The sequence below is a fragment of the Anopheles arabiensis genome, chromosome 3 (assembly GCF_016920715.1).
Source record: "Anopheles arabiensis isolate DONGOLA chromosome 3, AaraD3, whole genome shotgun sequence".
Taxonomy (NCBI): Eukaryota; Metazoa; Arthropoda; class Insecta; order Diptera; family Culicidae; genus Anopheles; species Anopheles arabiensis.
The window spans coordinates 21,496,250-21,512,617 of record NC_053518.1 but is presented as its reverse complement, the minus strand read 5'-3'; the positions used below and the strand labels follow the sequence as shown (position 1 = coordinate 21,512,617).

The 16,368-nt window shown below is 44.5% G+C and overlaps 1 protein-coding gene and 1 long non-coding RNA gene across 2 annotated transcripts in view; one reads left to right on the top strand and one right to left on the bottom strand.

Annotated features, from left to right (window-relative positions):
• LOC120900266 (zinc finger protein chinmo) overlaps positions 1 to 16,368 on the bottom strand; it is a 123,905-nt gene that overhangs the window by 100,376 nt on the left and 7,161 nt on the right. The gene's annotated exons all lie outside the window — the stretch shown is intronic.
• On the top strand, positions 3,451 to 4,972 carry LOC120900269. The gene is made up of 3 exons (XR_005739179.1): positions 3,451 to 3,526; positions 3,601 to 4,596; positions 4,683 to 4,972. It is a non-coding gene; the product is annotated as an uncharacterized LOC120900269 (long non-coding RNA).

The following is a 16,368-nucleotide window of genomic DNA, read 5'->3' as shown; positions in this document are numbered from 1 at the left end:
AAAAGTAGCAGAAGAAGAAGAAAAGACAACCCCGTCCGGTCATTTGAAATCATGATTCCGATTGCTGGCCACTGGACAAAGAGAGATTTAGAGAGCAGCGTGAGTGCGCTTCCTTTTATTACGATTTAATCAGTCCAGCAGGGGGAGGCCCGGTAACACTACACACGGGGAGCTAGTTGCACTACCGTTGCCATGAATAAAAATAATGATTACGGCCCGGGGTTTTTGTCTACAATCGTGCAATCAAAGCTTGATGTGGTCACTTCCTTCTTCACCTTTTGTGCTCGCGGGCTCACTTCCGTCGTGTTGCAATCTTGCTGTGCGTTTGTTTTATTTTTCGGCGGGGCCCAAGCTACTGGACAGGCAAATGAGATGTTCGTGCATTCTTCAGTCTAGCGCTATGCATTATTATGCTCATTTGCTCCCGTTGTGTTCTTGATGTTTGCTTGCTTTACCCCTTTTGCGTTGGGTGGAAATTCAAAGCACTGTTCAACGGCGCTCCACTTTACCCTGGCGTCATTATAGTTTTCGATGCTTCTTTTTCGGACACTGTCTATCTCTCTCTCTCTGTGTATCCATTTTTCGGGTTGGGATGTCGTGCTTTTACTTTGTTTCTTGAGCTATTCTACTAGGCTAGGCGCAACAGCGCACCATTCATTATCGTGTTCTTGTTGTGCAACATCACCCAACATAACGATCAGGTGGCCCGTTGTGCATAGAGGCTGTGTGCATAGAGTAGCCCAGCAGCAGCAGCACCAACAAAACTAAACCCCATTTACAGATTCATTCTGTTCCCCGACAATTTGGTCGGGGCCAACACAATTCGACCACAACTGTAAACGTCACTGTAGTTACACGAGTAAACACACCACAACACCGCGTTGCTCATAAATAGGCAATAAATAATTACAACCTACAGCAGCCATCGTAGGTCACTTGTATGCTGGGAAGTAGTTTTATTATAATGTATAATTTCACCCATTTTCTACCTCAATCTACAATTTTATGGAAGGCAATTCTACAGCTCTTTTCTTTCGCTTCAGCTCCGTTTCCGTTGCTTGCGCTACCCTTTGCAGCGCTTTCTGCTGCACTTCGATGCAAGGCAGGTGCAAGTGGAGAAGAGCAGAAGGTGCGCATTAGCTGGAATGCACCTTCCCGCCTGGGAAAGGGTGAAGTGAGTGTTTATTGGAACGATTTGTTCGGCCGCTTTGTACCGGGTGGCACCCGTTTAATGGGGTTCGAACTTGCTGAGAGGTCTATTAAGAGGTGCTGTAAAAAAGGCTAACAGGGATATTCGATATCAGAAGCATCTTGAATACGGATATGACACTCAAGCTTTTTGAATTGCATTTAATTTGAAAACTACCAGCAACATGGCACCTATTTTGAACGGTATTTTTTTATCAACTTTAGTGATCGTTTTAAGCAATGAGCAACCTTAAACCCTCAACCGTATGACGTATGACAAACTTATCTACCTGATTGGCACAATATCTAGCTCTCTTCCATTTAAACAACAACAACAACAAAAAAGACGGTTCAAAATACCGTAATTGAAACGTCAGCACATTAAGATGCACCGCGGGCGCACGCTAGGCCCCCGAGACCGTTTGGCATGAAAAATATTCCAACAATGCGGGAATGCCCTCCGCACCGCTCGAGCCGAGCCAAACTAAAAGCCATAACTCATAACCTCAACTTAAGGGGAAGGGTGTCTTTTTTTCGGTTTGTTTCATTACGCCCGCCGGTAGGTGCGTGTGTCTTTGAAACTGAATTGTAACGAGTGAAAACCAGAGCCCACCCAAACAAAACAAAAAAAGACCTCGGTCAGCAGGGGGTTTGGATTGGGTTTTTCATTTAAATACACTCACACACTATGCGTGTGCGTGTGCGTAGCGCGTACAGGTGTCTATTCTTTCACGACTAACAACAATAACGAAAAACCCCCCCGGTTTTACTCTGTGCCATCGCAAAAGGGCGCTACAAATGGTTGCTTTGTAAGTTCGGTTGCTCCACGCCAGCTTATGCACAAATGCGAAGGTGGCTCCAAGGAGAAGAAGGAGATGGGTGAAGAGCGGGTTGGATAGTTTCTGTTTTTAAACGCACCGATGCATTTTGATCCCGCGCAACAGGGTAAACAAAGGGCCTAGACCAAACGAAAACCCCTTCCCTTTACAAGAAGAAGAGAAAAAAACAAGCGGGAGGAGAAATTGACCAAAAACCCTAAAACTACCTTGTACCTTGTGCCGTCTCTATCTAGATCTTGGCGCTGTGGTGTAGCTGTTCCTGCCAGCAGCCAGCAAACAACGCATACACAACGCATGGGGCCGTTAGCGGCTGCATCGTACGTCTATTCTCGCGGGTCCGCGGGAGGTTTGAAGTGGCCCCGAAATTACAGGAATTTTGGGGCCTTTGAGTGCACAATTATGCGAGTGTGACCCGTTCTTTGCTACGACGACGCCCGTCCCGTCCAGCGGAAATACGATCACGGTGTGCCGCTCTTGCGGGCTGTGCAGTGCTTTGTAATCAAACTATCTTTGTGCGCTTTCCGACACGCTTTTTCGTTGGGATGGATGGCCACTCGTAGAAAGGGGGCTGTCTCCCCCACACGACTCGGTACCATTAATCTCGTACTCGAGCGTCCTCTTGGTGGCGCGGCCCTTGAGAAGGTCAGCTATAGATACTTCAATCACACTTGGACACAAACACAAATACACACAAATGGTTCTACCAATTTGGGCTTTTGTTTGTAGCAAAGTTGATACATTTGCTTTCTTTTCTATTGGTTAGGTCTTTTTAATTTGATAATAAGTTTCGTCAGACTTTTAAGTAACATTCAGTTTTTTTAAATAAAATAGTTATGTTATTTATAAAAACAGATACTTTATTATAGAAACGTTTTATCTTAAATTTTATGAACGCTTTAAGGTAATTGGAATGAAAATGGGAATAAAAATCGTATAAGTCATTGCAAAACGAAGCTATCACAAGAAAAAGTACCATATAAGAAAAGGAAAACAAAATACGAATATCAAATGACAAAAGGCATACCTAACGTTAAAAATAAAAATATGATAAAAACAAAAAAAAGAAACAATAAATAGATATAACATAGTAGCTCTGTAACTTATACAAAGAGCAAATCAAACAAAAAAAGGAAACAAAGTAAAAGATAATAACAATACAACAAAAAGTATAAGAACATCAGTCAGTGTAATCGATAAAAAACACGTAAACAGATGAATGCAAAACAAAAAAATGCAAAAAAGGCAAAATAGAGCATAAACAAACAGTACAATTATAAATAACAATAAACTACTCAATATGATGCAACGTACGATTCATAAACAAACTCCCAAGCTGAGTTGCTGACTATCATATCTGACAGCCGCAGTAAGCAAAAGGTTTACGTTTTTATGATGCATTTTTACATCAAAGCAACACTGGACACTTAATGCAGTTGCTACAAGCCACTTTCAACCACTTTTTGCTCGGTCATACGGAATAATTATTACACCGCTTGAAGGTATTCTTTCATGCCCTTTGGCTTTTTTTTCTTCCGCCTTCTAATCAGCACCCTCATCTTCTCGCTTTCTCTAGCAGTGCATCTTTAATATTTCAGCTTAAAAAACGAAAAAAATACCCATCAGCTCAACACTCAAACCCTTCCAAAAAAAAAACGCCTCGCTCCTCGCGGGTGTCGAAGCAGTGAGTGCATCACTCATCATTCCTATCTCCAGCCACAATTGCAAATGCAACCATCGTGCATTCGTTTTACATAAATTTTCACCCAGTGGGCTGACGAAACCACGAACGCGCAAGGTAACAAACAAAGCACACCAAAAAAACAGCGGGAAGATGGCTTCAAGATAAGCTCCCGTGGGTCAAGAAAGCAAGGGAGAAAGTACCTAACGAAAAAAAAAACAAACCAAACGGGCAGCACACTGGAAGAGGAGTGAAAAAATAGCGCAATTTTCTAATACTTCTTCTGCGTTTGCTGCTGCCGCTGCTTGGGAACCGCAACAAGCAGCACGAAAGGGGTCAGCGGACTTCACCTTTTTGTGGCCCTCCGCTTTGGCCTGTCCTCCGCTCGTTTGCCAGTGACAAAAAAAGGCTCGTGTGCACGATGCATCTTTGTTGCGCTCCCACTGGCGCCTTGCCACCTTGAGGACAGAAACCAAAACAAAAGGGCAGAGCGTACGAGAGTGGGATGGTTGCTAACCTTTTGCTTTTTCTCCTTTGGTGCAGTTTGTTTGGAACAAAACAAACGATAAAGTGAGAAGAAGAAAAAAAAACCCCGAAAAGAGTTGAACAGCGGGAAGCGTTGAATGAAGAAGCAACACCAAAAAAAAAGACACAAACGCTCCTCAGTCAAAGCTGTGCGCGGATTCAACACGCTCTCGGCGGGGCGGGGGAGGGCGTAGAAGATGTGGTGCGGATGCGTGAAAGAAAAACCGCCAAATTATGCGTCCGGCGACAAAGCAGACGTACGGGGCGCGGTGCATGCGTACGTTCGTGCGTGTAGCTGCTGCTGCACCATAGCAACGGTGCATGGAGCATAACGAAACGCATCAACCTTTCTCGGGGCGTGTGTGTGTGTGTGTTTGTGCGCGGGTCACAGCGCCAACAAGACGGTTGCGGTTAGCGGGCTTGAATGATTAGGTTTTTTTTGTCTTTTTTAGGAAAAAAAAGCTCCGAATCTTCACCCAAAGGTACTGCAGGTGGGAAAACGGCATTTCGCTGAAGGAGGGGAGAAGGCTCACGTTACATGCAATGTATTAGAGGTTCGTTTGAATACGGTTTCAGCTCGATTATGCTGATGCCGTAATAAGATGCATTAAATATTAGCTCTATTTCGTGAAAAAACACACGCATACTCACTCACCCTAAAATGAACAGATGATCTTGTATAATTACCCACAAAAGGTGAAATGTACGTGTGGCCAGTTGGGAAATTTACCTGTAAGAAGAGAAGCGGGATAAAAATTAATAAGCACGTTTGCATAAATTAATATTTTAAATAATTTCTAAACATAAATTACCAAAAACTATTGCTTATGGCTTGTAGTAGTGGGTGGTAAGGTTACGGTTGATGATCATTATAGCTATAGTTGCTAGTTTACATGGTAAATAACTGCTTATTTACCTACTGCTTTGCAGCGGGAAAGCGAGAAATATAATCCAATTAATTGCAATCTCATTTCATGCAACAACAACAACAACAACAACAACATCTCCTGATATCATTTTCTATTCATTGGCACCCTCAATAAGCCATAACGATGCTCCAATTTTCTCACCCTGCACAAAAACTGCCCGGCCAAAAAAAATGTGTTCGATCCTCAGCTAATGATTGATCCCACAACAATGCAACCTTTCCCATTGAAACGTGTTAAATACGCATATCATAAGGAAACGAATGCTAAGCCAAGCCCTACATTACCGCACCAAAACACCAAATAATAGAGCTCATCATTCCGCAATACCGTTGCACTCGCTTACGAGTACATTTTGTTTGGAATAAAGGCAGAAGAAGAGAAACAAGCGCCTCACCCATATGCATACACTCTCCTGCACTGCGTTAGGTGAAAAGGAAAAAAGGAACGAGATACAAACAAACAGAACGAGAGAAAGAAAGAGAGAGAGAGCGATCAACAATCGCCAGATTACACAATTCACGTACACATTTTTGAGGTTTTTTTCCTTCTGTTAGGAGGATCAGCCTTTCATTCGCTATTGCTGCACTTTGATTGATGCTGATCATTACACTGCATATATGCTGCGCAATAGCATGCGCAAGGGCCGGGTTTCTCTTCATCTTATGCGCTCAACCTTTGGGTACGATCGGTGCTGCAGCTTCATGTCTGATGAACCCCACCACCGAGGAAGCCCGACAAGCCCGAAAGCTGAAGCGCTAGGAGGTGCATTTTTGTGGTTTAAAAACAACCCCTTTTTGCCCTCTATTGCTCTCTCTCTTTCGCACTCTTTTGTACCTATTTTTTCCTAACCCTCAACCGGTCCCTTTAAGCACACTTTTAATCCCCACCTTGGGCCAGCTCCGCTCAGTCGGTCGGTCGGCCGGTAAGTAATAGATAGGCCGCCCCGCGTAAGAAAGTAATTGCCGTGGCCCCGCAGCCACAGCCTCAACCACCCAGCCAGTGCATTAGGATCGGCCTTTGCATTCTGTTTCTTAACGCACGCACACACACACACCTTCCAGCCGTAAGTATGATCCACGTGGGAAAGAAAGAGCGGTATGGTGGAAGCAATCAAGTGCAGGGCAGTGCTTTTGGAAGCATTTTTTTAAAGGTGGTTGGAGGGTAAGAGCATAGTTTAATGGTTGTGGTTGCATGAATTGGGTTTTAAGGTTCGTATGCATATCATCGAGGGAGTGGGGGGGAAATAACCGAAAAAGCAACCACCCCTTCTGAAGCTTTTATTTTCGGATTTTGTGGCATCATTTCTTCTATGTGCATGCACGCATCGCTCGGTTCACTGCTGGCTTGCATACGGTTGCATACGACCTTAGTAGAAACAGAGTGCTGCTCCTATCCAGCGCCACTGGAAGTGGAGTAATCGCATTCATAATAGTGTTGTGCCATGCATGAACTAACAGGCAAAGCCCGACCATATTCTAACACCCGAATATGCTGCGCGTTGAGAAAAGGAGAGGAACGACGTGAAGGTAGCCGTCAGCACAGCGGGAGCGATGCAACGATTTGCTACGGTGTGTGTGTGTGTGTGTGTAGCCCCCACCGCGAACTAGCGTGATGAATTGTCTTCCATTCGATGAGGTTGAGCGACGGTTTCGTGAGTTCATTCCGTTCGTTATAGTTCGTTTGGGATAGTTTACTAGCCAGAGCAGCCCGCGGGAAGATCATTACTAGCTTTTTCCTTTTTTTTATTGTTTTCGGAGTAGTTAACGTATGTGTGAGAGGTCTTTGCACTTCATACCGCCCATTTGATGGTTGTAAACGTGATGTAGAATGAGCTAAGCATTGTGCATTTTATGAGATTTTATTCAATCTGTTTATGTAGCCCAACCAGCTGCAGCAAGTGTCCAATTGCGTACAATTGAAATGTAAACAAACTGATCTGACAGTAGTGACAGGCTTTGTGTCGAAAATCATTTTGATAAAAATGAATTAAATGCTTATTGTATAAAAAAAAGTTTCAAAGCACTGTAACCCTTTCCCTGTAGGTTAATATCTTTTCAAAGCTTTAACATCATTTTAATCATTCAGAAGAAATCTTCACGCATTCCCACACACACACACACGCAGACACACAGAAAGAGCATTCTACTGCACTATCCCTCCCGCAAATGTGTACCTTTGCATCCCGTGGCAGCTAAACTAATAACACATAATGGCACCCTGCGACTCGGCCCAGTGGCGAGCCGCGCATATGCATACAGCAACCAGCGCGCGGCAACCGAAGAAGATCTAGATCTTGCGAGCTGCAGCCAGCGCCGTGATGAATGTGCATTTTCCGCCGGTCGTAAGTGGCCGACAAACAGGGAACGGACAGCGTAGAAGACATGCCCAGCGCAGCCCATCTCCTAACGAAGCTAACGGAAGTTTCTTTTTGCCGTTCTCTGTGTAGGGCTTCGGACTGTTGCGCCTCTCGGGGTGGACATGATCCACCCCAAAACAATCTCCCATTTGGGCGGGTGCGTGCGGCTGCTTTGCGATGCGGTGTTGAAAAAAGAGTACAAATTAAATTTCTGTCCCAGGCCTTTGAAAGGGTTGAAAGAAACTCCCTTTGGTGGCTAAAAGGCAGACGGAGAGAGAGAGAGTGTGTGTGCGCGAGAGAAAGGGAACAGGAAGTGAAAACTAATCTTTAGGCGCCCTTCGACGCATTATCTTTTTCACCCTAATCACCATCAATTATCATCCCATTATCTCGCCATAATTCATTCGCGGTCACTCACTCGCTCGCTCGCGTACGAGATGCCAACCCGGGGATGGCATTAATGTGCATCAGATAGGTGCTACACCTTCCCCCAAAGTGAGTGGGGGGGGGAGGTGCATTCTGAGGTGCATGATGGTGCAAGCATGACAAAATATTGTCTCATTAAGCGGTTCGGTGTTGGTTTTGGTGTGTGGTGAGAAAAGATATAATACATAACAAATGTGGAACCAAATGATTCATTGTTGGAAAAAAAAATTGAAGAGAAATGATGAGAATGATTTAAACACTTTCGTTGAGTGATAGTTTAAGCGACGAACCTTTTTATTGTTGTTTTATTTATTTATAACATTTTTACTAGAAATGACTTGTTTAAAAAAATCCACCAAAGTAAAGGTTCTTCAGGTATCGTTTCCAAAACGCTTGCAAAATATACAATCTTTAATCATACAAAAAAAAAAAACACAATCCAAACAAACCATCTACACACTACTGCGCCTACGCTCCACCTCCTCACCAGCTCACAAACAAATACGGTAATGAATCAATTCCGCGTATCTTGATTGCAATATAATAATCCCTAACCCACGCGACCGCCCTAGCACGCCACGATCTGCTCCTCCGTTTTGGCGTTTTTTCCCCCCATCAAACCCATAAACCTTGCCCCCGGCTCTCGCCAATATATCCTTCTGGCTGGGCAACTCCTAGCACACCACCAGGCATCTAAATACAATACACTAGCAGGGCCAAAAAAATGGCAGCAACCACAACATCAACACAAACAAAAACCAAACAAAACTCCACCAAAGTGGACTGGGGGGGGGGGAGTAGGCGAGTATCGAAAATTATTTTCGATTTTCCCAAACCTTTCCTCGCGACACGGTTGTTGGGGAAGGGGGGGGTTTAGCTGCTCCGCGTGCTTTCCTAATCCGATCGGGTTGTTCGCGCGCACTCGCGCGGTTGTTGTTTGTTGTCGTTACCAATAATTCTACTGGTCCCTTCCACATCCCCCCACCCCCGATTGGCCTCACGCAACCATAGTCCTGAATTCCTGAGTCCCCCACTGATCACTGGTGATAGGAACGGGTGAATGGGGAGACAGACCCCATTCAAGGCAAAGGGCAGTGCGGTTGGTACGCGGACAAAACAAAACGCAAGCGCCACCCTCGTTTCACATAAACAAAAAAACAGTGCGTCCCACAAACCTCTCTCTCTCTCTCTCTCTCTCTCTCTCTCTTTCCCCTCTCTCGTCGAGCACAAAAGTGTGGAGTGCAAAACGTCTGAATCGTCTGATTTTGCTGAAGAGCTGCAAAAAAGGTCGACCAAAAGTGCTCCCCATATCGAACTATCGATGCGGCTCCCGTGGCCGTGGCCACGGTTTTTTTTCCAGGAAGGGTAACCAAGCTCTTAGCGCTCTCCTCGGTTGTTTTGTTTACGCAATATTCGGGCACCCTTCCCATCCCCTTGGTTCTAGGACGTGGCGTATTAGAAAGAAGTAAAAAAAAAAAACATTCTGCAACTGCCTTCCACAAACAAACTCCACACAAACTCGAGCTCTACTCCATACAGACACACAAAAGCATTGAAAAAAGAGCTATAAACACTACTAGCTCTCTTTCTCGTTCTCTCTCTCTCTCTCTCTACTCGATGAATTTGTAGCATTGCTTCGACCAAACAACAACGCACTCCGGATGAAACGGTCCGGATCGCAAGCTGCACTCAATGGGCTAGAAACAGGGTCGTGTGTAACACAACACACAATGCCGCCCAATGCGCGGTGATGACGGCGGCAAAGCCACAACACAATCGTTTACTATTTTAGCACAAAAATCCCTCACATGCGCGTGTGTGTGTGAGCGTATCATTGAGCAAAAGCAATGATGATGTTCAAGCGAGCGAGAGAGAAAAAGAAGCAAGATGCAGGAAGAAAGATATAGACACGCGATGTCGCAACCACAACAAATAAAAAAAAAACAGAAATCTCTAGTAAATGCAATCTTTTCATGTATGTTTTTTTTATCTTCCTCTTCTACCAAAACAACTGCCAAAAACAAAACAATCATAATTTGCTTCGGTCTGAATGGGAAAACAGGGGGAAACAAAGGTGTCAAAGAGCACTCACACAAACGCACAGTGAGACCGCTATCTAAATCACTGGAATGTGTTGTAGTTCTCTAATTCTAAGGTATTTTTTATCAGCAATGGCGTTATCATCGCCCAATACATATCAGGTACGGGTGCATCGTATGAAAAAATCAAGTCGCAATAAATAAAACTCTCGAAGGGCAAGAGAAGGGTTTGATGCTTAGAATTGCAAGTATAAACAAACTTTTTCAAAAATGTATCTTATCAGTACTGTATGTATGTGTATGTATGTGTTCAGAAACGTTGCATTGAGACGCTTTTTTTGTATCAAAGAAGTTGATTGTTATGTTATCAAGCATTTGCTCGATTAATTGATTTTTAATACGACTGGTGGTATTATTCCATCTCTTCTTGATCCATCCCTATCGATGCACTACTGTTGCTGAAGACAATCGTATACATGAACTTTGCTCTTTTTACTTAGCATAATACATCTTGTGTTGTGTGCTTGTACAAGCTTTTTTAGAATATTTTTTTGAATCTACCAAACACAATTAAAACTTTAAGCAACTTTTAATTGTGTAATCGAAAAGCGACAGTTAAATTGTATTGCTCAAACTGCGCGTTAAACTATTTGAGAATTGCCTCTGAGTAAGTTACAAAAACATTTAAAATACGTAATTAACAAAACGCTTGACATTTCACTCTTTTTTGTTAATTTTTCTTAGAAAAATTATCTGCTCAAAACATGTTTTCTGTACTTTTAATTTTAATTTTTACTTAAAAGTAAATATAAAATCGTATAAGAAAATAATGATGCAAAAAAAGAAATTTAGCTTTTTCAGCTGTATTGGAACCTGTTCCATCAGCTTGATTGTTTGTGTGTTTTTGCGTGTGCTATTTTTATGTTTAATTCAGTTTCTGCCTTTCCGCCCAAATTCTGCCTCGGCATCGAAAAACATCGCATCATCAAAATTCGCACATCGCCGTGCGCCACCGCTGAACCCCGCCCGATTGAGAATGCACACGATTGCATAATGTTTGTTTATCGAAAAGTGTATAGGTCCCCCCACACACACACATACACATACACGAGAGAGCGCTCGTGCACATTCAAATGTTGAGCACGGGCTCGAACCGTCCCAATTTAAACCCTCTCTTCAGCTCCTCTTCACTCACCTTTCGCCTCAAACGCATGCGGTGAATCGTATCAAATATCAAGCTGAATTGAATTATTGACCATCGAGCGGACAGCACACCAACACACCTGCATCGATGCAATTTACCATCAATCGTGTGCATCGTGTTTTTTTTTTATTTGCTTTGTTTTTGTCCATGTTTGAAGGTCTTTAAAGATGGTACCCCAAGCACTAGTGATGAAAAGAGGGGAAAAAACACGCACAATCGCGGCATCAGCTTCTTCGGGTTGACGTCCACTTCGGGCCGTTAGCGTGGCAAATATCATAAATTACGCCCAAAGGTTGCCAATTTTGCTCCTTTTATTCAATCGCCACCGAAATTGGTATCACGTGCGTTCGGTTGCCGCGCTCGATGTTGTTTTTTGGGGTCGGTTGCTTGCAGCGCGAACGGAAAGATGGGTAGGAACGAGTTGTCAATGCAGTTTCTTTGCGATTAACATAATTGTTTTGTTTGTTTGAATTTATAATGCAGTATGCATGGCGAAACAATGATGTTAAGGCTCTCCCCAGCTGTGTTTGGCTTCATTTGCTTCCACACACATTGAAGATAGTAAAAGAGCATAATTTCGCTTAAAATTCGACATGAAATGCAATAACATATTTTAGCAGCCTAACCCGTTCAATCTTCACATATTCAACGAAGTAAAAAGCTTCTCATTCCACGTTAAAATCGTACGCAAAAAAACATCGAAAAGAAATCGGCTTCTGCGCTCCGGTTTGCGTTCGGTTCATTCAACACCTCACACCGGCACACATTGCGCGATGGGCCAGCGGCAGCATCGCGCATCGCGCGCTCGTTTTTGCAAAATTCGTATCTCTCAAGGTCATATTTTCTCCCTCCCGTCCCATCACAGTCCCCCCGGCCAAGCCACATTTTCTCGACAGCTTTCTTTCGCTCAAAAGAAGAAGAACAAAAAAACAAACAATCACACACACTCATACACCAACGGCTCGCTTGAATGAGAAATGCATTACAACCACCACACGCTCGCGTTGGGTTCGCTCGCTCGCGCTGAGCTGACGATGTCGTTCGAGCTGCTCGAGCCGCCAGCATGAATGGGACGGCCGTGATAGCCAGGGACAGTATGCGTGACAGAAGAAGGAATCTTCTCGTGCTCACCTTCTTGGCAGTCGCCTGCTTTTGCTCACCGTGTTAGTTAGTGCGTCCTATGCTCACCCCGACTACTCCCGGGGGTCTCAGCCGTTTTTAATGTCCTGCTCGTCGTTGAGTCGTTGGATTGTGTTGGGCGGTGATAATCCGTCCACTGTGCCATCTCATCTTCATTGTCACTTAGTTTTATTACCATTTTTGAGAGAGTTGAAGCCCCCCAAACACGAAACAAAAACAAAACAAAACAAATACTTATTTACTATTCTAAAACCATTCGGTGTTGGTTGATGTTGTTGTGGCTGATTTTTGCCTCTATTAAACTCCCCATCTGTTCCCCGTTGTTGTTTCAGTCGCCGTAATTTGGCACGCCGCATCACTCCACTCGCCACTCGCCAAAAATGATGCGATAAAGCTCCAACCATACCGTACCATTCAATGGAACGTTGTACTATGATTATTTGCGCTTTTTACCGTATCTGTGTGTGTGTCTGTGTTTTTTTCTACTTTTTCCCATTCTTCTCCACATCTATGCATTTTTTGGAAGCACACGCAATAGGTGTATTTGTGTGTGTGCGTGATGTATTGTGTTGTTGTTTTGTACACACTACCCGCACCCGCAAACTGAATCATTATTTCGCAGTTTGGCCAATCGCTTACGGCGTACTTACGGGCGGGCGTAGTAAAGTACACCAGCGTGTGTCAGTTAGGTCACGCGATAGAAGGCAACAAGAGTGAGATGGGGAGAGAGAGAGAGAGGGGATGGACAAGTAAAGAAAGAGAAAGAAGAGAGTGAGATACAAAATGACAGCAAAGGTAGATAATGCTTGTCATGCGTTTGGTAATATCAATGAACATAAGGAGGAAGCTTTGGCGTGTTTTTATAAAGAAAATATTTTCACATTTAATGATTACTATTTTTTTCTTAATTTTGATTCAACTACGCATTTAATACTGAAATCCTGCAACCACAATTAAATTCACACCTCTACGCAAAACGAACAGGAAATGAAGGAAGCAAATCGTCCCCCAAAAATAAAAACCCCCCGATAACGTCAGTGGGTCAGTATTGTTGATCGAAATGGAACCACCGGGCCATAGATTTTATTTTATTTTTGCAAACCCTCCTTATCGGTTGCACTCACTAACACGAGCTAAAAACACACCCCATACACACACACACACTCCCCATTCGTCCATTACCATGCGTCCCCATCAAACGGGTGGGGCGGGAGCAGACCAAAAAAAAGCACACGGTTTTTGCACGGCCTGCTCCTGATTGCGCCTAAATGTATGCAATCTGAGCTACGATGCAAAGAAAGTTTGAAACTGCAACAACAACACGATCTACACACATTCCCGTTCGATTTGGTGGAACGGAATGGTTTCTTTGCGGTTTGGTTTTTCTTATTTTGTGTGCTATTTTCAACTCTCACATAAACTAGCGGACTAATATTGACACAACATGACGATGTTTCCGTATGCGAGCCGTGGCAAAAGGAAATGGTGTGCCACCGACAGGCACAAGCAACGCACAGGCCATAGGACATAAATTCGTTCTAATAAATTCTATTGTTATGCTGAATTATGTTTACCACCACCACCACTACCACTTCCCCCCTCATAACCCCCAAACAAGGTTTCTTCCGTGCGGTGTGTGTGTTTTTTTTCTTCTTTTCGATTGATTACAAACTGCATCAAGGCCACTCCATCCAGAAGGCATCCGTCTCTTGCGCTCTCATACGCGCGCGGTTTTAACATTATCGCTCTCGCCGCCAGTGCGCGTTTTCTTACACAACGCAGCCCTTGAGACCCCTGAAACGCGCAATATCCCGTTTTTTTTTCTCCGGGGGGGGGGGGGAAAGAAGCAAATATTCTGCCCGAAATAAAGCCTGCACACACAACTAACCCTCAGGGGTCTTTGGGCCTTTGTGACACGTCTTTCCCTGTTTTTGGCGGCTCTAGGGCCGCTAGCCGACGACACGATACGCAGCAGCAAACAGCGGATGACTAATGCTCGCACTAGCTGCCTTGTGGGACCTCTTTCGGGAGCGTTTCAGGGTCTGTTACGCTCCTGTTATGCTACGGGCACAAAACACGTGTTTTCTTGCAAAGCGCTGCTTTACATTGCCTTTTTTTTCAAATTAAATTATTACGCGCACCGGTATGGAACCGGTACTCATCAGGCACCAGGTAGACCTCGCTTTGCGAGTCCTTGAGACCAGATTCCATGCGCGTTCACAGCACAGCATATACATGCTTTTGTTTGGTACCCTTTGTATCGTGTCTGCTCTTTGCAGTGAGGTGTCCTATCCAAAAATGGAAGACATTTTTCGCTTGTGTGCATCTACTTGAACTTTATTATGACTTTCATTGCCCAATCCGGAAGTGCAACGCACGAAACAAACATGCACTTCGGGTTTTTCCTATCCGTTCTTGCTGCGCAAACAACCTCGTCTCGGCAAAAACGCGATTTACTTCCGATCCGGGTGCTCCAGTCTGTGTGTAAACAATTTCCACCAAAACGGAAATGCCCTTTTTTGTTGGCCTACGAGCAAGGCTGTAAACGAGTGCACCGATGCGAGAGTGCGCCAACACACTCCAGAAACAGCGCCACCTGGAAGCTTGGTTTTTGCCTCCTGTTCCAACTATTTACTGTCTGTCAAGGCGCGACAAACACGTAGCGTTTCCGCTAGCGACGTGCAGCCTTCTTTTTTTTGTCTCCACGCACACAAAAATTGAGTTCATTTCGAAGCGGGACCAACAATAACAATTCGCACGGGCGCACCTTGTACGCATACCTTGTCGCGTACCAACCTTGTCGCGAGCAGAGTGCGTAAGCAAACGGAAACGCACGAGCCAATTTGGTCAATATACAAGGCGTTTGCTTGGGGTTTTGTTTGCGTTTTTTTGGCATCATTTTCGTTAAAATTTGTTTTCACCTTTATTGCCTTGCTTGCAGCGTGACCGGCGTCAGCATTGCAGTTAGTGTAATGCAAACTGTTTTTTTGTCTTCTTTTGCAGGTGCGTTCCATATCAACAAGCGCGTTGTTTTGCAGCCGTGGCGTGTGCTATTTGTCTGCTATGGTTATGGTTAACGTGACTTATAAATAATTTTTCGTTTATTATTCGATGCATAAACGATATGTTTTGCGTGCGCGAAGCAGTTATTTTCGCGCTGAACTGTTATGATTTTATTTGAATTTAAATTGTTTATTTTTTCTCTTTTTCCTGTTCTTTCTTTCTTGTTAAAAAGAGAACTTTAAATGCTAAGCTAATTTTAAACGAAAATGCTGTTCATAAAGCAAGAGAAATGCTTCTCATTTTTTGAAACTCATTAGTTTCCCCTTTCACTGCCTTCAGTAGCTCCCACAAATGCTCATTCTACTCGAACAAAACATCCTTTCTACACTCTCGAAACACACACACACGAGCGCGCACGCAGATATTCTAAACAACTCCCTTTGCGATAGAAAACGTCATAACAAAACAGGGGCGCCGCGTTCATTGCCCTCTACAGTGACACTTGTCCCCGGAACTCGGAACAAGGGAATGAAAGGATCCGCCATTCGCCCTGTTCACCCGCACGGCTCGGCAGGCAGTGTGCAGACGCATTTTCACCCCGCTTTCCCTGTGCGCTGTACACGTGCCCTGCATATTGCAGTTTCCTCGCTGGGTATAGAAAATCCCCTCGCCACACACAGTCGGCTGCATCTAAGGGGTGAACGGCCATTTCGGCTTGCAGTTTCAGCCTACCCCTAGCTCACTGGCTGCTTATTACGCCGCGTTCTGGTCGCTTTTCTTCCTCGCTCTCCCTAGGGCTTCCTGCAACGCGAGTGCAGCAGAGAATCTGCGCGAAGGGTGCAGCGCGCGCACGGTTGTGATTTAATGATTGCAATTGCCACAGGGATGCCACCGAACCGGAACCGTTTCGATCCCCTAGCCCGCTGGCTTGTTCTAGGGTTGCACACTCGGTGCACACCAGCGAAGGAGGAAAACACACACACACACACACACACACACCGATGGACCTGCAGTGCAAGGATACATGTTGGGATCGGCATC